The 25,385-nt window shown below is 42.4% G+C and overlaps 1 long non-coding RNA gene across 2 annotated transcripts in view; it reads left to right on the top strand.

Moving 5' to 3' along the window:
- Nucleotides 1-364: 364 nt before the first annotated feature.
- The window catches only part of LOC119506219, a 56,930-nt gene continuing 31,909 nt past the window's right edge, over nt 365-25,385 (top strand). Inside the window, exons 1-4 of one of the 2 annotated variants that reach the window (XR_005210948.1) lie at nt 365-839; nt 2,046-2,126; nt 8,155-8,283; nt 21,394-21,558. This is a non-coding gene — a long non-coding RNA (uncharacterized LOC119506219). The remainder of the gene's footprint in view (nt 840-2,045; nt 2,127-8,154; nt 8,284-21,393; nt 21,559-25,385) is intronic. The other variant, XR_005210947.1, reaches the window with a different exon arrangement.

Consider the following 25,385-nt stretch of genomic DNA (forward strand, 5'->3'; position numbering starts at 1 on the left):
GCTATTTCTTCAGCTGTTGGTGTTAAAATGCAAAGTTATCCCACTTACCTACTTCTGAACAGTTGATGGCTTTTCTTGGTTTGTTATTAGGAAGTGTTTATACTCTACACAGTATGACTTTTAAAACCTTTGTATACCCTAATTAGAAAAGGAAAAATGTGGGAATGGGATTTCCACAGCAGGCTGTGTTCAAAAAGACTAAGTGAACCATTATGCAAGCAGAGACTTTAAGGGGGGTGGACTCCAATATACTGTGTGATTTGGATGTGGCCAGTGCCAATATTGGCTTTGGGTGGGGTTTGTGGCAAAGGCAATAAGCTAAATGTGTACCTGTTAGATTCTGGTCCCAGCTATGGAAGGGCACAGAACTCAGATACAGCCCTTTAAAAGAGCAATTGTGCACAGTTTGTAATCCTCTGTTGTGAGTGTTGAAGGTCTATCTCAGATGCCCAGTGACCTTACAGAAGACCATACACATACAGGTATGCAGATACAGGATGCTATAAATAAGCCCCACTTGGGGAGTGCTCAGGTGAGCACACTGACAAAATGGAAAGTCTACCTCCTACGTTGTGGCATCTTTGACAACGGCTCTTTAAAAACAGAGATGCATGAAATTTTAGGATTGGCCTCCTATGTGAAAGAGCAGCATGCCCTGTTTCCTGTTGATCCTCCTGAGGTGGCTCCTTCCATGCCCACCATTGATGCACAAGGAAATACACCTGACTCTGCATTGATTGGCACATGGGCAATCTGCTACCTGGACAGCTGTGACCGTCCAGCCCAATACTGACACCATCTAGTAGTAAGACATCTGGACTCCCTGCCACAAATGTAAGGTAACTGTTTTTCATGTCTCTGCCCATAACACCAATTCATTACCAGGTAACATACAAGTGAGTGCCCTAGTGAAATTCCACAGCCTAACACCAATGATGCGTGAAGTGACTGAATGGCTGTGCTGGAAGACTGGGCACCTAGGATACCAGATTCCTGTCACCTGGTGGCAGATAAACTATATTTGCCCCTTTCCTCTGTCCAAAGGGACAAAATATGCCTTCACCACCATGGATACAACTAAACACTTAAAGGATGTTAGAAACAATGGACTCGAGGATTGTATCAGCATTAACTCCAGATAAAGGGGCTGGCTGCCTTCAAGCCACAATAGGGCAATGATAACAACTCTCTCTTGCCTGTGCCACAAACACTAGAAATTGGGGAAAATAAGGTCAATTGTTCTGGTTCTGGCCCTTGCAGCCATGCTGGTTGAAAAATCCTAAGCCCGTGGGTATTAGAATTACATAGAAAACTAACTGTAGTTCTGACACTGAAGGGCTCACTGCAGGGGAAGGAAACATGGTATTTAAAACTCCCTCACCTAGAACCCTTCTATCTACTATGAAGACTCAGTTGATATATATATATATAGTTAAACCACTCAGCTGTTCAATTTAATGCTCACATGTGTTGGTAATTCTTGTTAAAAAAATGTGCTAGTTCAGTAATGCATTGACTAAAATGTTTTCAGTATTTAGCCTTCTAACAAGTGTAATGTTATTAGTAATAATATGTTGTGAAATGCTTAAGAACAATTTCCAGAATTATTTTGATGACTTAAATGTAGAGGGTATGAGGGATGCCTTTTTTTTTTTTTTTTTGAAGGAAAGGGAAGTCATTTTTTCCTAAATGACTGGTTGAATCAGAATAAAAAAAATAAACAGATATGGAACAAAACCTGAATGAATATAGAAACTTGAAGAAATTTGGTGGAAAGGGAAATTTATTTCTGTGACCAAGGTTGAAACATAATGGTAAAAACCAGATATAGAATAAAGCAGAATGCCTGGTAGGTTATCCTTTAGCTATTTTAGCCCAGGCAGTACTTGTGCTAAATGGTAAAACTCATTAACCTGTCTATAGCACCACTTGCTAATAGGTTTATTATTTCTCTATAACACTGTATTATTACTATGTTGTTTATTGTATTGTTGTGAATTATGGATATAAAGTCTGTCCTATCATCAATGCAAACTGTTGTGCAGGGGTGGAATGTGGCAACCTGTGGCCTGAGCAAAACGGGCCTGCAGATCTTCGGTGCACAGCAGTCTGCATGACCTAGACAGGTAAATGTTTAACCTATTTTCTTTCTAAGCCAGTGAAGAGAAAAAGGGTAAATTGACCTTAAAATGTAACTTTATGCAAGCAGGCAGGAAGTGAGAGGCTCTTAGTCTCACAAAAAGAGCAAAATGTAATTGTTCAAGTGTTATTCTAGTCCTTCCTGCACCACCCCCAGGTCAAAGTAACCTGTTCCTGCATCTATGCTCCCCCCACCCTTAAGAGAGTCTTTGTCTTAAACCCTTATAAAAGGCTTTCTGTCCTTTTTGCATCGCTCAGTCATCTCTGTGAATGCGATGCCTGCCCAGCCTGAGAGAGCCGTCATGATCTCTCCATGACTTCTCACCCTGTAAGTAAGCCCTGAATAAAAGTTCCTGTATCAGAAAATGCTCATTGTCTTCTTTGGCCTTTGGACTGGCATGGCCCTCTTGGGCTGCAACAACCAGTTCAGTGAGAGAAGAGTTGTTTGGGTTTTTATAACCCTAAACAGGCAAAGAAATGGCCAGAATCCAGAAGAAAGCAGAAGGAAAAATAATAGAAGAGAGAATGCTGTTTGGTCAGTGTTCCAGGTTTCTAATACTGCCATTATGCAAAATAGCAGAAATGCATTGTTTGTTTGTTTGTTTTTTTATTTTTTTAATTGAATAAATTTTATTTTGAAATAAATTCAATTTTACAGGAACAGTTGCAAAAACAGTACAGACCCCATACATAGAACTCCATCATACCCCGACCCCCCTCCCCTGATACCCTGGTCCATCAATCACCTTTAAGATCCTGTCACACCACCATTTCTTTATTTCCCTCCCTCCCTCCCTCCCTCTCTATCATCCATCATCTATTGCTTTGTCCTCTGAACATATGAGAGCAAGCTGCATTTATCTTTGAACAAGCAATATAATTCACATATACCTTTCCCATGGACAAGAACATTCTTTTATGCAATCTCATTAAATGCAGCTAAGAAGTTCAAGAAATTCAACATTTATATAAAGCTTACATTCTATATTTCCTTTTTTTTTGCTTGTGTCCCATCTGTGTCCCTTTAAGCTTCCTCTCCTCCATCCTCAGATCCCATCCAGGATCATCCTGGACATTTAATTGTCATCTATTTGGACTTTTTTTTTTTTTAATTGTGGAAACATATATATAGCCTAAATCTTCCCATTCCACCCCCTCCCTAGCATTCCATTAGTGGGATTAATCACATTTAGAATGTTGCAATGCTATCACCTTTCCACCATCCATTTCTAGAAGTTTTCCTTCACCCAAACAGAGACCCTACTCTCATTTCTTAACTCCCCATTGCCCCTTCCCCCAGTTCTTGGAACCCCTACTCTACTTTTCATCTCAATGGTCATATTCTCTGATACTTTCTTTGTGTTTACCATGGGGCTTAAATTTAACATCTTAAATCTATAACAATCTTGTTTTTCTTTGATACCAACTTAACTTCCATATGACACATAAACTATGTTCCTATACTCCATCATTCCCCCACATTTATGTAGTTCTTGTCAAAAATTACATATTTTACATTGAGTCCAAAACCACTGATTTATCTTTACAGTTCATGTATTTTAGATCCTGTAGGAAGTAAATAGTGGAGTTATAAATCAACTATACAGTAGTATTGGTATTTATATTTACCATGTGATCTTTACTGGAAATCTTTATTTCTTCATGTAGTTTCAGTTAATTGTTTAGTGTCCCTTCCTTTCAGCCTGCTCAGCTCCCTTTAGCACTTCTTATAGGACTGACACTGGTGATGAAATCCGTCAGCTTTTGATAATCTGGGAATGTTTTCATCTCCCCCTCAATTTTATCCTCCAGGTGTTTGTGAATTCTCCAAGTCTCTGATGGTTATTGACTTCCATTTGTATTCCATTGTGGTCAGAGAATGTGCTTTGAACAAATTCATTTTTTTGTTGTTGAGACTTGTTTTTATGTCCCAGCATACAATCCATTCTGGAGAAAGATCCATGATCAATAGAGAAGGATGTGTGTCCCGGTGACCTGGGATGTAATATTCTATATATGTCTGTTAAAACTCTGTATCTCTCTCTCTCCTTTCTTTGTTTCTCTGTTGGTAGGGCTCCCTTTAGTATCTGAAATAGGGCAGGTCTTTTATTAGCAAAATCTCTAATCATTTGTTTGTGAAAAATTTAAGCTCTCCCTCAAATTTGAAGGAGAGTTTTTGTTCTAGTTTGCTAATGCTGCCAGAATGCAAAACACCAGAGATGGATTGGCATTTATAAAAGGGGGTTTATTTGATTACACAGTTACAGTCTTAAGGCCATAAAGTGTCCAAGGTAAACACATCAGCAATTGGGTACCTTCACTGGAGGATGGCCAATGGTGTACAGAAAACCTCTCTTAGCTGGGAAGGCACGTGGCTGATGTCTGCTCCAAAGTTCTGGTTTCAAAATGGCTTTCTCCCAGTACATTCCTCTCTAGGCTGTAGTTCCTCAAAAATGTCACTCTTAGTTGCACTTGGGGTATTTGTCCTCTCTTAGCTTCTCCAGAGCAAGACTCTGCTTTCAATGGCTGTCTTCAAAATTTTTCTCATCTGCAGCTCCTGTGCTTTCTTCAAAGTGTCCCTCTTGGCTGTTAGCTCCTCTTCAAAATGTCACTCACAGCTGCACTGAGTTCCTTCTGTTATGTCAGCTCATTTATATGGCTCCACTGATCAACTTAGACCCACCCCAAATGGGCAGAGCAACACCTCCATGGAAATTATCCAATCAGAGTCATCACCCACAGCTGGGTGGGGTGCATTCCAAAGAAACACTCAAAGAATTACAATCTAATCAACACTGATAAGTCTGCCCACACGAGATTACATCAAAGATAATGGTGTTTGGGGGACACAATATATTCAAACTGGCACAGTTTTGCTGGATAAAGTATTCTTGGTTGGAAATTTTTCTCTCTCAGAATTTTAAATATGTCATGCCACTGTCTTCTTGCCTCCATGGTAGCTGCTGAGTAGTCACTACTTAGTCGTATGTTGTTTCCTTTGTATGTAGTGAATTGCTTTTCTCTTGATGCTTTCAGAACTTCTTCCTTCTCTTCAGTATTTGACAGTGTGATCAGAATATGTCTTGGAGTGAGTTTATTTGGATTTATTCTATTTGGAGTTCACTGGGCATTTATGCTTTGTGTATTTATATTGTGTAGAAGGTTGGGGAAGTTTTCCCCAAAAATTTATTTGAATACTCTTTCTAGACCTTTACCCTTCTCTTCCCCTTCTGGGACACCAATAAGTCTTAAATTTGGATGTTTTATTTTATCTATCATATCCCTGAGATCCATTTTTATTTTTTCAATTTTTTCCCCATTCTTTCTTTTGTTCTTTCATTTTCTGTTCTGTGGTCCTCAAGGAGACTGAGCTGTTGTTCAACTTCCTCTAATCTTGTATTATGAATATCCAGAGTCTTTTTAATTTGGCCTACAGTTTCTTTAATTTCCATAAGGTCTTCTATTTTTTTTATTTGTTCTTGCAATATCTTCTTTATGCTCTTCTAGGATCTTCTTTATGTCTTTTATATCCTGTGCCATGCTCTCGTTGCCTGTCTGTAGTTCCTTGATTAATTGCGCCAAGTACTGTGTGTCTTTTAATGTTTTGATTTGGGTGTTTGGGTTTGGGTTCTCCATATCATCTGGTTTTATCATATGCTTTAAGATTTTCTGTTGTTTTTGGCCTCTTGGCATTTGTTTTACTTTATCTTTAATTTGTCAGAATTGCAGCTTGGTGGTGTACACTTTCTCTAACTAACCAGCAGACAGCATCCATGAGTCACCTATTCCCCTCAAGTTAGTTCTCTCCAACTTTGTGGGGTGTGGAGATCTGATTCTTGTGGGGTCCAATTGGTGCACTTAATTTGGGTGTGTTTTTGGTGCTGTCCACTCTGAATGAGGGTCATGTGTCTGAGTGGTTAGAGAGAAAGGGCAGCTTTAACAACCAAATCTCCCAGGTGTTCCCAGAGATTTAAAGCTGTTCTCTGCCACTGGCCCAAAAGTCCTTGGTATTGGCATAGGTTCCCTGGGATTTCTGAGTGGTTCCCCCTTCCCTGCTGTGGTCTTCCAGGACCTCTGCTGAGGGAGGGAGGGCCATGCCATGTCACACGTGCACACCAGCCTCCAGGGAAGCTCTGGGATGCTGGGCTGTGCGGAGGCATTCCCAGCCCACTTCAAAGATGGCTGAATGGGATGTGTTAACTTCCCTCTTTCCACATAGCTCCACCCTCCCAGCTCCAGGACAATCAGCTGTGGGTGTATTAAAGGCCACTGTCCATGGCCGATATTGTGGCATGTGCACGGTGCTGTGGGAAAGACTTCCTGTCATGCTGGGTTTCTTGGTGTGGCTCTGTGCTGTGGGTTCAGCCCTGGGCAGGAGTGCCCCTGCCCACCAGGGAGATGGCTGCAAGTTGTGCATTTTTTTTCTCCTTTTGGCTCCCCTTTGCTCCCTGGAGCTCAAGACAATCAGCAATAGGTGTGAGAAGGGGTATCCTTCATGCCAGACACCAAGGCATTAGCCCAGCCCACTCCAGTCATATCTGCAGCTGCTCCTGGGCTTCTTTTTTTTTTTTTAAAGAACTAGTCTGTCTCTAAATTCCAACCCACTGTTTCCCCACACTGCAGCATGGCCAAGGGACTTTTAGCTGGCTCACTCACTCATTTCAGAATGCAGACTCCTGGTTTCACCAAATACATGTTCCCTGTAGATTTAGCAGACCTTCTCTGGCTGATGCTACTCTGGAAGTGGTGTTCTGGGTCACTTTCTGGTTTTTATCTAGTATTTTTCATGGAGGTGTTTTTTTGCTCCGTCTCACCTAGCTGCCATCTTAGGTTCTCCCCAGACTGGCTATTATAAAGGGGTTTATTTGGTTACAAAGTTAGCATCTTAAGGCCATAATAGTGTCCAGACTAAGGCATCAACAATAGGGTGCCTTCACTGAAGGATGACCAATGGCATCTGGGAAACCTCTGTTAGCTGGGAAGGAATGTGGCTGGCATCTGCTGATCCTGGGCTGTGTTCCAGCTGCTCTCTCAGTTCCTGTGCATTTTTGGTTCTTTTTCCAAGGTCCTTTCCAAAGGCTTACATGGTAGCATTCTGGGCTTAGCTTCTTGGGGCAAACTCTGGGCTAGTATCCCCAAATCATCATTAAACATCTGCTTTAGCAGTCTCCAAAACACCTCTCTCAGCTGCTCTCCCAAAATATCACTCTCAGCTATTCTGATGTCCTTCTGTTTGTGAGCTTTTTTAAAGGACTCAAGTGATTAAATCAAGACTCACCCAGAATGGGCAGGGTCCATATCTCCATGGAAATAATTTAACCAAACATTTCACCTACAGTTGATTGAGTTACATCTCCATGGAAACACTAAAAGGATTCCAACCTAATCAACACTAATACATCTGCCCCCACAAGATCACATTAAAGAATAGCTATTTTGGCAGGACATAATATATCCAAACTAGCACAGTCAGCATCTCCTGTTTTCTTGAAGTCCTTCCTCATTCAGGCTTGTTTTTCAAGAAGATATTGCTTATTAGACCATATGGTGGTATCTTTTGTATCTTCCTTCAGGCAATGCTGGGAAAGTTCCTAGGAAGAGAGAATCAGTGTTTTGCTGTTGTTGAGATTAGAACAACAGCAAGTTATTTTAACAAGGGCTTTTTATGCTTAGTTAACTCAAGACTGCTTGAGTGAGGTGACCTTAATAAACAGTTTTGTTTCTTTCTTTTGGCTATTGAAGACTATACTAAGCACTTCCAAGCCAAAGAATTATATTGAGTATTTTCTACTTTTCCAGCTACCAAATCCCTCCTTTTATGTGACATTTTGTTATCCTAAAGAAATAGTATCTTGTATTTTTTATAAAAGGGAAAGTGGGTGGAGGTCTCCTTTCTGTAACTGCTTCCTGCTGAGCAAGGGTGAACAGGTTCTTATATTAATCTGGAAGATGCTCTGGACAGTGAACAGCACAAATCTAGGTATTAATTTTTTAACAATTCTTTTGTGACTTCAGTTTCTCTTTCACTGCGGATGGGGAAGGCTTCTACTCACCCTGAAGATGTGTCAACTAACACTAGAAGATAGTGGAAATTTCTAGCTGCTCAAGACATCACTGTAAAGTTTATTTGCCAGTCTTCTCCAGGTAAGAACCCACAAGACTGCACCCCTACTGTCAAATGGGGTCTGCTAGTTTGGGGGTTATTTTTATGACATAGGACACATTTTATGGATGGCTGCTTGGATTTTTTTGTCCTGCAGTGTGCTCTATGACCCAGGTTGCAAAAGCCTCTATTCCATAGTGAGTCCTTTGGTACAAATATGACAGCACAGGTTTTGCTAGTTTTTCTGGTAGCAAAACTTGGCCTAACTTTGGTTGCAACCATCTTTTTTCTGCCTTGATATTAAACCCCATTCTTTAGCTCTAAGCCTTTTGTTTCATGAAGTGGGGTGAATGATGAGAGGTATGCAGTCAGGATAAGAGCTAATTCCTTGGTGCTTTGGTGTTCAAAAGGTATCCTACCAGCTGCCTTTGTTACCAAATCTGTTTTATGATTTCCCTTTGCTAGATAGCTGTTTGACTTTTGAAGCCCCAAACAGTGCATCACAGCAACTTCTGATGGCAGCAGTACAGTTTCTGATAAAGCTATGGTCTCTGTGTGCTTAATTTCTTTATTATTTGTGATTTAAAATCATCTTTCCTTCCAAATTGTTCCATGAGCATGCACTACAGAAAAGACATAGTGAGAGCCTGTATATTTATTTTCTTATCTTATCCAATGATCAAGCCTCAGGCCAGGGCATTGAGTTCAGCTTTCTGTGCTGATGAACCACAGATTTGGCTTCTAGTACCTCTGTCAGGGTTATTACGGCATATCCCAAACATTGATGTCCATGGCCCATAAAACTGTTCCCATCTGAGAACTTTTATAGGTCAGATTCCTTTAGAGGGGTATCCCCCAAATCTGGTTGACTAGAGAACACTTCCTCAGTCACCTGAATGCAGTCATGCAAAGCAGGTCCCTCAGATTCATGTAACAATGTAGCTGGATTTAAAACTGTAGAACTCAAAAGAGTCTAATAATTAGGGTTATCTAATAATATGGCTTGATATTTTCCCAGCACACTGTGTGGAGTATGTACCATAACTTCCTGACCCAAAGTAAATTTTGTGGTTTCTTGTAAAATATGACAAGTGGCAGACACAGCCCAAAGGCAGGTGGCCATCCCTGTGACACTAAATCCGGTTTCTTTGAAAAATATGTTGCAGGTCATCAATGCCCCCCAAAATTTTGCATGAGAACACCAAGCCCTATTCCCTGCCTTTCATGTACAAACAAATCAAATGGCATGCACACACCAGGCAGTCCCAAGGCTGGAGTGGTGCCCAGCTTTTCTTTAATTTGGTGGAAGTCCTGGTTACATTCTGCAGTCCATTCCAGTGCTTCTCTGTCTGAGCCCTGCACAGCAATGTGCAGCAGTTTGGCAATAAGCTCAAAGTTGGGGATCCAGATGTGGCAGAAACTGGCCATTCCTAGAAATCTCCATAACTGCCTCTTTCTCTTACGGGATGAAATATTCATCAGGGTTTGGTGCCTATCAGGCAGGAGGGCTCTCTGACCTTGAGAGAGCAAAAATACTAAATACTTTACATAGGGCTTAGTGATTTGAGCTTTTCTCTTAGACACATTATATCCCATAGCATTTAGAAAGTTTAGAGTCTTAAAAGTATTTGCATCTGAAACTTTGACAGTCTCATTGGCTATTAAAATATCCTCTACATTATTTTAGATTATTTGGTCTATCTTATATCTTTGTTTGATTATGGTTTGTTAATTTTCTTGGGGTATGGTAGGAACATGTTGGAAGCAATGTAGTTATTTTAGATTATTTGTTTTTCTTATTCCTTTGCTTGGATATGGTTTATTAATTTTGGGGGGTATGGTAAGAACAAATTAAAGCAAAGTAAATATTTTAGGTTATTTGTTTTTCTTAATCCTTTGCTTTGTTTAGCTGGAAATGTGTTTTGTTTGTTTGTGTGTTTGCTTTAATTTTTTCAAGAAATAAAGTTTAAAAATATCATCTACATATTGCAAAAGGATCCTTTGATGCAGTGCAAATCACACAAAACTTTTGCTAAGAATTCTCCAAAGAGTGTGGGAGAATTCTTAAATCCTTGCTGTAAAACAGTCAATGTAAGTTGTTCTTTAACTGTAGTGTCTGGGTCTTCCCATTCAAAAGCAAATAGTTCTTGGGATTCAAGGGCCACGGGTAAGCAAAAGAAAGCATCCTGTAAGTCTAATACAGAGAACTACTTGAGGTTCCCTGTTGGAGTCATCAATAGACTGAAAGGATTAGGTACAACAACTGGATAAATGTCTTTCACAATTTTGTTTTTAGCCTTTAAATCTTGGACAAATCGACATTCTCCATTAGTGCCAGGTTTTAAGACTGGGAGTGTAGGCATGATATTTGGAGACTGACAAGGTCAAATGAGGCCAGCTTCTTTCAGTTTCTTGTAATGACAAAGTATATTGATGTACTTGGGTTGATTTGTTCCTGCCTTGAGCTCCATATTTACTGGATGGGCAGTTACAGCTATTCCTGGGGTGCCAGATGACCATACTGCAGAGGCAACATTTTTGTATGTGAGCCAGTACCTGAAGTGAGGTCCCTTTCCCTTAATCCCAAAACAACTGCAAAGCAACAGTGTTGTGTAAACAGCATTAGGCCATGAGGAGGGGGGAGTGAGACTGGGCCTGTACCAGTTAAAGAAATCAAATCTTTACCGTTTAGGGGAGGCAAAGCTGCAGTTGCACGCATCAGCCAAGCATAACCCTTTTAACAATAACTGCTCCAGGTCCAAGTGAAACTCTTTGTAACCCTTTAATAATCAATAGCTGCTCCAGTCCCAAGTGAAACTCTTTGTGAAATTGTTTTTGTGAAATTGTTTTGTATGATCAATAACTGCTCCAGTTCCAAGTGAAACTCTTTGTGTAATTGTTTTTTGTGATCAAGAGCTAAACTGCCAACTCTGCTTCTGTTAGAATAGCTTGCTTGCTTGCGTTTCTAGGATACGGTTTCTGTCTATATAAGGCACCAGCGCACACAGGTGGGGGCTGCTTGCTGAACTCCCTGCGCAGAGTGAGAGACGGCAGCCACCTGCTAGCTGGCTAATAAAAGGCTCTTTAAATTCTGTTTGACTGTCTCGTACTTTAACTCGCGGGCACCATAACAGTACCCATTCTTCTTCAGGTTCTTCAGCTTGTAAAAGGGCAGCCTGCAAATGCAGTCCTTGGTCTGGAGGCACCTGGATCCTTAATTATCCTTTTTAAAACACAACTTGAGCATTTAATTGAATTAACAAGTCCCTTCCAGGCAAGGGTATAGGGCATTCAGGCATAAACAGAAATTGATGCTGCAAATACTGTTTTCCAGTTTTGCAATCTAAAGACTGTAGGAGCACATTAGGTGTATTTCAGCCATTTATTCCAACTATCATAATTTGCTCACTTGTCTCAGTGGCCAATTGTTTGTGTGCCAGTTTGAAGGTATTATGGCCCCCAGAAAATGCCATGTACTTTGATGTAATCTTGTGGAGCAGACCATTTAGTGCTGCTTACATTGGAATCCTTTGAATATTTCCATGGAGATGTGACCCACCCAATTGTAGGTGATAACTCTGATGAGATAATTTCCATGGAGGCATGGACCCACCCATTCAGGGTGGGTCTTGATTACTGGAGCAGTGTATATGCTCAGACAGAAGGATCAAGCTTGCTACAGCCAAGAGGGACACTTTGAAGAAAGGACAGGAGCTGCAGATAAGAGACATTTTGAAGATGGCCATTGAAAGCAAACTCTTGCTCCAGAGAATCTGAGAGAGGACAAATATCCCAAGTGCAACTAAGAGTGACATTTCTGAGGAACTGCAGCCTAGAGAGGAACATCCTGAGAGAGAGCCATTTTGAAACCAGAACTTTGGAGCAGACATCAGCCACGTGCCTTCTCAGCTAACAGAGGTTTTCTGGACACCATTGGCCATCCTCCAGTGAAGGTACCCAATCGCTGATGTGTTGTTACCTTGGACTCTTTATGGCCTTAAGACTGTAACTGTGTAATCCAATAAACCCCCTTTTATAAAAGCCAATCCATCTCTGGTGTTTTGCATTCCAGCAGCATTAGCAAACTAGAACAGATTTTGGTACCAGAGAAGCAGGGTGCTTTTGCTGCTCAGTTTGCAAATACCAAATGTGCCAGTTTGAATGTATTGTGTCCCCCATACGCCATTATCTTTGATGTAATCTTGTGTGGACAGACATTATCAGTTTTGATTAGATTTCTTTGAGTGTTTCTTTGGAGATGCGCCCTACCCAGCTGTGGGTGATGACTCTGACTGGATATTTCCATGGAGGTGTGGCCCCACCCATTTAGGATGGGCCTTGATCAGTGGAGCCACATAAATGAGCTGACAGGCAGAGGGAATTCAGTGCAGCTGTGAGTGACATTTTGAAGAGGAGCTAACAGCCAAGAGGGACACTTTGAAGAAAGCACAGGAGATGCAGATGAGAGAGAGTTTGAAGATGGCCGTAGAAAGCAGACTCTTGCTCCAGAGAAGCTAAGAGAGGACAAATACCCCAAGTGCAACTAAGAGTGACATTTTTGAGGAACTGCAGCCTAGAGAGGAATGTCCTGGAAGAAAGCCATTTTGAAACCAGAACTTTGGAGCAGATGCCAGCCACATGACTTCCCAGCTAACAGAGGTTTTCCAGACAACATTGGCCATCCTCCAGTGAAGGTTCCTGATTGTTGATGACTTACCTTGGACACTTTATGGCCTTAAGACTGTAACTGTGTAACCAAATAAGCCCCCTTTTATAAAAGCCAATTCATCTATAGTGTTTTGCATTCTGGCAGCATTAGCAAACTAGAACAGATTGTGGTACCAGAGAAGTGGAGTGCTGGTGCTGCTGAGTTTGCAAATACCAAAAATGTTGGAATGGCTTTTTAAATGGATAAGGGGAAGATTCTGGAAGAATTTTGAGGAGCTTGATAGAAAAGGCATAAACTGCTTTGAAGAGACTGTTTATGGAAATATGGACTCTAAAGATACTTCAGATGAGGACTTGAACAGAAATGATGAATTTGTTGTGAACTGGAACAAAGGCGATCCTTGTTTTAAAGTGGCAGAGAATTTGGCAAAATTGAGTCCTGGTGTCAGATGGAAAGAATTTGAATGTGACAACCTGGAATACTTGGCTGAGGAGATCTCCAGACTACGTGTGGAGGACGTACCCTGGCTTCTCCTTGCAGCTTATAGTAAAATGCGAGCAGAGAGAGATAAACTTAGAACTGAACTCTTGGGTTCAAAGAAACCAGAAGCTGATGGCTTGGAAAATTATAGGCTTCCAGGGGTGGAAACCCAGAAGCTACAGTCCAACATGAGGATTTAACCAAACATGGAACCCGACCGCCATTTCAGTACAAGCCAAGATTGGAGATGGAATTATCCAGAAAAGATTTGTGGAAAGTTCTACAGTCTGATGGCTTTGACCCCTGTGTGCTTCATGCAAAGCCAACAGAATTCTTGTGAGATCTTTATAGACAGCCACTGCCGGTCTGGACTGGAGGAGACAGACAAGGAACAAATTGAAGGAAAAATTTCTTCAAGGACAGAGCCATGGAAGTTGAGGTCTGGAATCAAGAGGTCTCAGGCTGGGAGAGCGGAGCAACCCACATACATGGAAAGGGTGAGTTTGCACTGGAGGTCAAGGGCGGGCTTTCCGCCTCGATGCTCTGGAAGAATTTTGCCACCTCAGGTCCCAAAGAGGGTGGAGCACATTCCCAGGGAATTCGGGAGAGCCTGTCTGCCACCACACTGTTCTCAAGGGGTTGAGTGGAGATGGAAGGGAATCCGGGAACTGCCCCCATGTTTGAGGAGGGTGGGGCCGAGAAGGTGGTCTCCCCAATGTGTGGATATGTTGGAGCACTCACCTAAGCATTTGGAGAGGAAAGGGCTGCCACAAAGGCTCTTAGGAAGGGTTAGACTCCCGCTCTCTCAAGCCCCCAGGATGCAATGTCATTCTGTGAATGACTCCCAGACTTTGAAATCTAATGGAGTTTGTCCTGCAGGTTTTAGGAACTGTTTCGGTCCTTTTAACCCTGTTTTCCTTACTGTTTCTCCTTATAGCAATGGAAATGTTTATCCTATGAATGTCCCTCCTTTGTATATTGGAAGCACATAACTTGTTCTAAGTTCACGGATCCACAGCTAAAGGAAAATTATGCCTTAGGACTGACCATGCCTATAATTGATTTTGATAAAATTTTGTACTTAACTATTGTTACTGAAATGATTTAAGTTTCTGTGATATTGTTGCGGGATGAATGTACTTTGTATATGGAAACATGATGTCATTTTGGGGTCCAGGAGGTGGAATGTGCCAGTTTGAATGTATTGTGTCCCCCAAACGCCATTATCTTTGACGTAATCTTGTGCGGGCAGACATTGTCAGTTTTGATTAGATTTCTTTGAGTGTTTCTTTGGAGATGCACCCCACCCAGCTGTGGGTGATGACTCTGATTGGATATTTCCATGTAGGTGTGGCCCCACCCATTTAGGATGGGCCTTGATCAGTGGAGCCACATAAATGAGCTGACAGGCAGAGGGAATTCAGTGCAGCTGTGAGTGACATTTTGAAGAGGAGCTAACAGCCAAGAGGGACACTTTGAAGAAAGCACAGGAGCTGCAGATGAGAGAGAGTTTGAAGACAGTCATAGAAAGCAGACTCTTGCTCCAGAGAAGCTAAGAGAGGACAAATACCCCAAGTGCAACTAAGAGTGACATTTTTGAGGAACTGCAGCCTAGAGAGAAACGTCCTGGAAGAAAGCCATTTTGAAACCAGAACTTTGGAGCAGACACCTGCCACGTGACTTCCCAGCTAACAGAGGTTTTCCAGACACCATTGGCCATCCTCCAGTGAAGGCACCTGATTATTGATGACTTACCTTGGACACTTTATGGTCTTAAGACTGTAACTGTGTAACCAAATAAACCCCCTTTTATAAAAGCCAATCCATCTCTGGTGTTTTGCATTCCGGCAGCATTAGCATACTAGAACACCAAACATGTTGGGATGGCTGTTTGAATGGATATGGGGAAGATTCTGGAAGAATTGTGAGAAACTTGATAGAAAAGACCTAAACTGCTTTGAAGAGATTGTTTGTGGAAATATGGACTCTAAAGATACTTCTGATGAGGCCTTGAACAAAAATGATGAATGTGTTGTTGCAAACTGGAAGAAAGGCAATCCTTGTTTTAAAGTGGCAGAGAATTTGGCAAAATTGAGTCCTGGTTTCAGAAGGAAGGAAGAATTTGAAAGTGACAACCTGGAATACTTAGCTGAGGAGATCTCCAAGTATGTGTGGAGGATGTACCCTGGCTTCTTCTTGCAGCTTATAGTAAAATGCGAGTGGAGAAAGATAAACTTAGAACTGAACTCTTGGGTTCAAAGAAACCAGAAACTGATGGTTTGTAAAATTCCAGGCTTCCAGTGGGTGGATCCCCAGAAGCTACAGCCCAACATGAGGATGTAACCAAACATGGAACCCAGCCACCATTTCAGTACAAGCCAGGATTGGAGATGGAATTATCCAGAAAGGATTGGTGGAAAGTCCTATTGTCTGATGGCTTTGACCCCTGTGTATTTCATGTGAACCCGACAGAATTTTTGTGAGATCTTTATAGACAGAGCCACTGCCAATCTGAACTGGAGTGGCCAGACAAGGAACAAATTGAAGGAAAAATTTCTTCAAAGACAGAGCCATGGAGGTTGACGTCTGGAGTCAAGAGGTCTCAAGCTGGGAGAGCGGAGTGGCCCATATGCAAGGAAAGGGTGAGTTTGCCCCAGAGGTCAAAGGTGGGCCTTGCACTTTGATGCTCTGGAAGACTTTTGCCACCCCAGGACCCAAAGAGGGTGGAGCACATTCCCAGGGGAATGGGAAGAGCCTGGCTGCCACTCCACTCTTCTGAAGCGGTTGAGTGTGTGCCCCAGAGTGGAAGAGAATATGGGTGCTGCCCCTTTGTTTGAGGAGGGTGGGGCCAAGAAGGTGATCTATCCAATGTGTGGATATGTTGGAACACTCACCCAAGTGTTTGGAGAGGAAAGGGCTACCGCAAAGGCCCTTAGCATGGGTTAGACTCCTGCTCTCTCAAGCCCCAAGGATGCAACGTCGTTCTTTTAATGACTCTCAGACTTTGAAATCTAATGGAGTTTGTCCTGCAGGTTTTAGGAACTGTTTGGTCCTGTTAACCCTGTTTTCCTTACTGTTTCTCCTTATGGCAATGGAAATGTTTATCCTATGAATGTCCCTCCTTTATATATTGGAAGCACATAACTTGTTCTTAGTTCACTGATCCACAGCTAGAAGGGAATTATGCCTTAGGACTGACCATGCCTATAACTGATTTTGAAGGGATCTTGTACTTAACTATTATTACTGAAATGATTTAAGTTTTTATGATATTGTGATGGGATGAATGTATTTTGTATTTGGAAAGAATATGTTTTTCTGGGGTCCAGGGGGTGGAATGTACCAGCTTGTATATATTAAGTCCCCCATGAAAAGCCATGTACTTTGATGTAATCTTGTGCAGCAGACCTTTTAGTGCTGATTAGATTGGAATCCTTTGAGTATTTCCATGGAGATATGACCCACCCAACTGTAGGTGATAACTCTGATGAGATAATTTCCATGGAGGCATGGCCCCACCCATTTAGGGTAGGTCTTGATTACTGGAGCAGTATATAAGCTCAGACAGAAGGATCAAGCTTGCTACAGCCAAGAGGGACACTTTGAAGAAAGCACAGGAGCTGCAGATGAAAGACATTTTGAAGATGGCCATTGAAAGCAGACTCTTGCTCCAGGGAAGCTAAGAGAGGACAAATATCCCAAGTGCAACTAAGAGTGACATTTTTGAGGAACTGCAGCCTAGAAAGGAATGTACTGGGAGATAGCCATTTTGAAACCAGAACTTTGGAGCAGATGCCAGCCACGTGCCTTCCCAGCTAACAGAGGTTTTCTGGACATCATTGGCCATCCTCCAGTGAAGGTACCCGATTACTGGTGTGTTACTTTGGACACTTTATGGTCTTAAGACTATAACTGTGTAACCAAATAAACCCCCTTTTATAAAATCCAATCCATCTCTGGTGTTTTGCATTCTGGAAGCATTAGCAAACTAGAACAGTTGGTTTATCACAGAATAAGTTGCTCCTGTATCAAAGAGAAAGCCCACTAATTTGCTTCTCATGTTTGTCTTTACCTGAGGTTCTTGGTGGGAAATAGGCATGACAGAAGAAAATGAACCCCTAATCAGAATCTTCTAGTCCAGAACCATGGGCCATTAATGCCATTTCATTCTTTCCTTTTTTCTTATTTGTCAGTTTGGGACAGTTTTTCTTTTTTCCCAATGTCCCTTCTCCCTGCAGTAAGCACACTGATATTTATTAGGTGTGGCAGTTTGAATGTATTATGTCCCCCAAATGCCATTATCTTTGATGTAATCTTGTGTGGGCAGACCTATCAGTGTTGATTAGATTGTAATTCTTTGAGTGTTTCTGTAGAGATGCGCCCCACCCAGCTATGGGTGATGACTTTGATTGGATAATTTCCATGGAGGTGTTGCTCTGCCCATCTGGAGTGGGTCTAAGTTGAGTCACTGGAGCCATATAAATGAGCTGATGGACAGGGGGAACTCAGTGCAGCTGTGAGTGACATTTTGAAGAGGAGCTAACAGCCAAGAGAGACACTCTGAAGACAGCACAGGATCTGCAGATGAGAGAGAGTTTGAAGACAGTCATAGAAAGCAGACTCTTGCTCCAGAGAAGCTGAGAGAGGACAAATATCCCCAGTGCAACTAAGAGTGACATTTTTGAGGAACTGCAGCCTAGAGGGAAATGTCCTGGGAGAAAGCCATTTTTGAAACCAGAACTTTGGAGCAGACACCAGCCATGTGCCTTCCCAGCTAACGGAGGTTTTCCGGACACCATTCGCCATCCTCTAATGAAGGTACTCAATTGCTGATGTGTTGCTTTGACCACTTTATGGCCTTAAGACTGTAACTGTGTAACCAAATAAACTCCCTTTTGTAAAAGCCAATCCATCTCTGGTGTTTTGCATTCCAGCCGCATTAGCAAACTAGAACATTATGTTTCACCTTTTTTTCTGCTATGAGCTCCTTTCACCCAGTTCCCACTTAGAACAGCTGCCAGAAGTGCAGTCTGTTGCTTCTTCTGCTATTTTGGCTGAACTTGTTCCCAATAGTTGAATAGCTTGAAAGCAACTTCTATGAGCACTGCCATGGGCATTCCAAGCCCACCCTCTATCTTCTGTAATTTATGCTGAGTTTCTGGAGCACTCTGACTAATAGAAGTCATGTTAACTATTCTGATATTTTCTGGACTTTCTGGATCAGTATCAGAATACCTGTGATATGCTTCAAAGATTCTTTCTAAGAAAGCAAAGGGATTCTCATTAGGCTCCTGCTGCCCCTCCCATATATTGTTCAGACATTTTTGTTTTGGGGCCCATTCTTAAGGCCAGCCAAAATTGATGTTTTATGGGGCTCTAAACAAGCTCACTCCCCAGGGTCATTAGTATCCCAGCAGGGATCCACCTTAGGGACTATGGCACTAGGGATGGTGTCAATGGAGTACTGGGGAGACACCATTTGTAAGTGCCTCCTGCCTTGCTTTATCTAACACCATTCTTCTTTCCTCTGAGATTAGCAACACATTCCTCAATGACTGATGTATTATTAGTTAGGGTGTTCTAGGGAAACAGCATCAACAAGGGCTATCTAAATACAAGATTTTATACAAATGTCTCATACAACCTTGGGGATGCATGAGTCCAAATTCCATAGGGCAGGCAGCAAACTGGCAACTCCAGTGAAGGTGTTCAATGAACTCCTCAGGCAGCAAATTGGCAGTGCCATTGAAGGTTTTTGATGAACTCCTCAGGAAACACTGTGCTGGCTAGCTGAAGAAGTGAAGATCATCTATCTGTCTTGCTTAAAAGCCTTCAACTGATTGGATTAAATCTGGCAAACTGAATTTTCTCATTGTGGAAGACACCCCCTTCATTGATTTAATCAGTCACAGCTACAGTCAATTGGCTGATGATTTAATAAAGCAGCTTTCTTGTTCATTAACCAGCCAAAAATGTACTTGCAGTAAGAGTTAGGCCAGTGCTTGCTGGACCAGACACCTGGGCACCATCACCTGGTTAAGGTGACACATGAACCTAAACATCACAGTCCACCCCTTGTCAATTGGGCAGTTATAGAAATCACATTAAACCATATTTTATTTCTAAAAGGAGAACAATAATAGACATACATTTCACCTAACAATACTCTGCTGTCCTGGTACAACCAAAAACACACTAAATCTCCCAAGAACAGGGTGCAAGTCCTTGGGTAACATGGACTGTTAAATTTGATTTCCTTTAACTTGAATACTGCAAATAAGTAATACAGCTAATGTCTTATGATAAGGGGATAAGACAGAGAAGAAAACAAAGACATTTGCTTTATGGACAAATACAAACATAACAAAACAAGGAGGAAATATTCATGCTATCATAGTCCTTATTTCTGTAACTGGTCATGTGGTCATAGTTCATATTTATCACTTCTTCCACTACCCATTCCATGTACCCTTTACCCTCAGCAGCCACTTCAGCTGGCCATGGTTCTTTGCATGGTGGGGTTACCCAAATCTTCATTCCTGAAGCTTCTGGGCCATTGGTAGTCCTGCCTGGATTGGATTGTTGCATATTTTCATTGACTTTAATCACAGGGCATGGTAGTACTAAGAGATGCCCTAGGAGATCTCCTGTGTGCCAAGAAAACTCTTCTTTACCTCCATTGTGTAGTTGCTGTGCTATTTCTCCTTGATAATCAGGATCAATCACCCCAGCCAGTACAGTAATCACCTTCCTTGCCTATTGATTCAGAGTCATGAGAAGCCCAAAGTGGCCAGGTGGCAGTCTTAACTTCCAGTTCAATTAAATTATTGTTGTATCTCCTGGTGGAAGCACTTCTCCCTTTGGAACCGTGACTTGTAGATCAGCAGAGCTTAAACTTGCAGAGACAGGAAGCAAAAATTTTCCTAGTGGATCACTAGGAGTGATAGTGAGTGGTGCCACTGCTATTTCCACCCCTCAATTCCTGGATTCCTGAATCCTGGCTATGGGAGAAACAACACCATAGAGTGGATGCTGATTCAGAAAATACACAGCCTCCTGGAGGACACTGACCCAGCCCTACAAGTATTGCCACCTAGTTGGCACCATAATTGAGTCTTCAACAGGCCATTCCACTCTTCTATCAACTCAGCTGCCTCTGGGTGATGGGGAACATGGTAATACCAGAGAATTCATGGGCTTGTGTCCATTCCTTCACTTCATTTGCTATGAAGCGGGTTCCTTGGTCAGAAGCAATGTTGTGTAGAATACCATGACAGTGGATAAGGCATTCTGTAAGTCCACAGATGGTAGTTTTGGCAGAAGCATCATGTTCAGGGAAGACAAACCCATATCTGGAGTATGTGTCTATTCCAGTGAGAACAAATCACTGCTCCTTCCATGATGGAAGTGGTCCAATGTAATCAACCTGCCACCAGGTAGCAGGCTGATCACCCAGGGGAATGGTGTCCTATTGGGGACTGAGTGTGAGTCTCTGCTGCTGGCAGATTAGGCACACAGCAGTGGCTGTGGCCAGGTTAGCCTTGAGAGTAGAAGTCCATGTTGCTGAGCCCATGCATAACCTCCATCCATACCATCATGACCACTTTGTTCACGAGCCCATTGGGCAATGACAGGAGTAGGTGGGGAAAAGAGGCTGATTGGTTTCCACCAAATGGGTCATCTTATCCATTTGAGTATTAAAGTCTTTTTCTGCTGAAGTCACCCTCTGGTGAGCAGTCACATGGGACACAAATATCTTCATGGTTTTCTGTCCACTCAGAAAGGTTTATCCACATACCTCTTCCCGAGATTTCTTTGCCACCAATTTTCCAATCATGTTCCTTCCAAGTCCCTGACCATACAGCCAAACCATTAGGCACAGCCCTTGAATTGATATACAATGCACTCCTGGCCAGTTCTGCTTCCAAGCAAATTGAACAACTAAGTGTATTGCTCGAAGTTCCACCCACTGAAAGGATTTCCCCACATCACTGTCTTTCAGGAACATCCCAGAAAGGGGCTGCAGTGCTACAGCTATCCACTTTTGAGTGGTGCTTGCATATCATGCAGAACCATTCTGTAAACCAGGCCTGAGTTTTCCCTTCCTCAGTCAACAGATTGCAAAGAACTCCCCAAGAGGCCAGAGCTGTGGGCTGGGAAAGAGAAGGTAAGGTGGAAGAAGGGGGGGGCCACGGGCATTTGGGCCACGTCCTCATGTAACTTACTTGTGTCTTCAGGATCCACTCGAACTCTATCCCATAAATACCATTTCCATTTTATGATGGAGTGCTGCTGTGCATGCCTAACTTTTTGGCTTTGTGGATCAGACAACACCCAGCTCATGATAGGTAACTCAGGTCTCATGGTAACATGGTAACCCATGGTTAAGCATTCTGTCTCTACTAAGGCCCAATAGCAGGCCAAAAGCCATTTCTCAAATGGAGAGTATTTATCTGCAGAGGATGGTAAGGCTTTAATCCAGAATCCTATGGGTCTGCATTGTGATTCTCCTATAGGAGCCTGGCAAAGGCTCCAAACAGCATCTCTATTTGCCACTGATACTTCCAGCACCATTGGATCAGCTGGGTCGTATGGTCCAAGTGGCAGAGCAGCTTGCACAGCAGCCTGGACCTGTTGCAGAGCCTCATCTCAAAATTAGAAGCATTCCTGGTCGCTCAGTAAATGCACCTGAGTAGCACACCTAAGTGAGGAATATCTTGTCTCCAAAATACAAAGAGACAAATAAGCATTGTGCCTCTTTTTTGGTTGTTAGAGGGGTCAGATGCAACAGCTTATCCTTCACCTTAGAAGGGATATCTTGAAATGCCCCACACCACTGACGTTGAAGGCCCCTGTATTTCTGTTAGATTTATCTCCCATCTTCTCACATGCAAATACCTTACTAACAAATCTAGAGTAGTTGCTGCTTCTTGCTCACTAGGTCCAATCAACTTGATATCATCAATATAATGGACCAGTGTGATGTCCTGTGGGAGGGAGAAATGATCAAGATCTCTGCAGGCAATATTAATACATAGGGCTGGAGAACTGATACACCCCTGAGGTAGCACAGTGAAGATATACTGCTGGCCTTGCCAGCTGAATTCAAACTGTTTCTGGTGGTCCTTATTAACATCTATTGAGAAAAAAGCATTTGCCAGATCAATAGCTGCATATCAGGTACCAGGGGATGTGCTGATTTGCTCAAGCAATGATACCCCATCTGGAACAGCAGCTGTGATTGGAGTCACCACCTGGTTAAACTTTCAATAATCCACTGTCATCCTCCAAGACCATGTGTTTTCTGCACAAGCCAAATAGGAAAGTTGAATGGGGTTGTGGTGGGAATCACCACCCCTGCATCCTCAAGTCCTTAAGAGTGGCATAAATCTCTGCCATCCCTTCAGGAATCCAGTATTGCTTCTGGTTTACTATTTTGTTAGACAGGGGCAGTTCTAATGGCTTCCAGTTGGCCTTTCCCAGCACAATAGCCCTCATTCCATGAGTTAGGGAACCAGTGTGGGGATTCTGCCAGTTGCTGAGTATGTCTATTCCAATTATGCATTCTAGAACTGGGGAAATAACCACAGAATGGGTCTAGGGACCCACTGGGCCCACTGTGAGACAGATGTGAGTTAAAACGCCATTGATCATCTGGCCTCTATAAGCCCCAACTCTGACTGGTGGACCAGAGTGACGTTTTGGGTCTCCTGGAATTAATGTCACTTCTGAACCAGTGTCTAATTATCCCCAAAATATCTGATCATTTCCTTTTCCCAATGCACAGTTGCCCTGGTAAAAGGCCATAGGTCCCCTTGGGGGATGCTGGGGGCAAGAATAACAGTATAAATTTTTGGTTATGTAACAGGGTCCTTCCCCAAATGTACCTGGCCTTCCCCTTTTTCAAGGGTCTGCATACTGTCTCAAGTCTGGGAATTGATTAAGGGGCTGTGACTCTCTGTTTTTGTAATTCAAGTTAGACTTTTGTTCACTTGACCTAGAATTCTTCTGCTTACGCAGATCAAACAAGAATTTACTAGACTCTACAATTATTTTACCTCTAGGTACTCCATGATCTACTAGCCAATGCCATAAGTCTCTGCAAGTCAGATTATTTTGACTGCTGCTTTGAGCCTGTTTTCCCTTATGGTAGCCATGCCTACCTTGTCTTTGGTGATTAGCTGCTGCCACAAGGCTTCTGCCAACTCAGGATCTGATTATACCCATTGTGTATGCTCAGTGACAGCAGTTCACACAGTAATATCTGACCTACAGAGAAGGGCAACTACAGAGCTCTGCAGGGATGATGGAGCTATTCTCACAAATTTATTCCTCAAAGTCCTGGTAAAAGTTGTGTCCTTTGGACATTCCAGGGGTACTTGAGTGGGTCTTCCATGATAAATCCACTCTAGCATTCCAATCTCTCTAGGCCTTTGAATCCCCTCCTTTACATTATACCAGGACAGTTCTAGCATTTCAAGCTTAGGTAATGTTGGCCATCTTTTGATCCATGTTTCAGCCAACCACCCAAACCGTTTAGGCCTTTTCTAACTCCTTGAGCTACAACATAGAATGCAGAATCTCTGCTTAGTGGGCCCATATCAATAAATTCAGCCTGATCCAACTTTATAGTCCTTCCACTATTGTCCTACAGCCTTAATATCCATTCCCACACATATTCTTCTGATTTCTGTCTATATAAATTGGAAAACTATACAGTTCTTTTGGAGTATAGCATAATTCCTCAAGGGTCACACTTTGTACCTCACCCTTCGGGGCCTGTTGGGACTTTAGTCTAGTTATAGGTCTTGAAGCAAAGACTGGTGGTGGGGGTGGGTCATGAACAGAATTAGAAATATCCCTGAAGCTGTTTACCTCAGGATATTCTGTTGCAGTTTCTTCTCCTGAAACGGGATTAATGTCTCCATACAGAGGAGTGAGGGTTGCTTCCTTAGGGGAGGTGATTATGGGTTTAGCAGGTACTGAAGGGTTAATCTCTTCACGTGAAGTTTGGATGGTAGGCTCCACAGTGCATACTGGAGGTTGGAGGCTGTTTCCTCAAAGTAGGCTGGAGGTTGGGTAGCTGTCTTCTCAGAACAGACTGGAGGGAGGAGGCTGTTTCCTCAGAACAGCCCACTACAGGTATATTTAACAAAGACTTAGCAGAATCCAGGGGTCCAGTGTTCTCACTGCCATTATTATCAATCCATATGTCCCCATCACAAGTTTCAGGATCCCTTTCTTTTCCAATCAATTTACTTTGCCAGCAGACACCCTGCGAGGTTGAGATTTTAGTTTATGTTGTAAATCTGTTACTTGCACAATGAGATTCTGGGTCTGGTTTTCAGAAATCTCAAGTCTGCAGCCACAGCAAATAAGATTTTCTTTCATGGCACACATAGAAACCTTTACATCTCTCATATGGTGCTCAAATTTCAAATTTGAAGACTTTAGCTCATCCCTTTCTCTTATAACTTTATCCAGTGTATCTAAGAGCAACCAGCCAACATCATTATACCTCTTACCTCTGCAAAACTCTGTCAAGGTGTCAAAAACACAGTCACCTATAGCCTTGCTTCATACAAGAGTATGATTAGGAAAATCAAATGGTGATATTTTGCATATCTCCATTATCAACTCACACCATGGGCTGTCAGTGCCACCTTGATTATTGGAAATAGAGTCAGTAGTGCCTTTGAATCAAATCAGAGTAGAAAACCAATTGTAAAACCCATTTTAAGATTCTGTTTCTCAAGAACTACTGCTGTTTCCAATTTTTATTAGTTAGGGCTCTCTAGGGAAACAGAATCAACAAGAAATACCTAAATATAAGATTTTATAAAAGTGTCTCATGCAACTGTGGGGATGCATGAGTCCAAATTCCATAGGGCAGGCAGCAAACTTGAAACTCCAATGAAAGTGTTTGATGAACTCCTCAGGAAATGTTCACTGGCAAGCCAAAGAAGAAGTGAAGGTCCCCTATCTGTTACACTT

The sequence above is a fragment of the Choloepus didactylus genome, chromosome 11, assembly GCF_015220235.1.
Source record: "Choloepus didactylus isolate mChoDid1 chromosome 11, mChoDid1.pri, whole genome shotgun sequence".
In the NCBI taxonomy this organism is placed as follows: domain Eukaryota; kingdom Metazoa; phylum Chordata; class Mammalia; order Pilosa; family Megalonychidae; genus Choloepus; species Choloepus didactylus.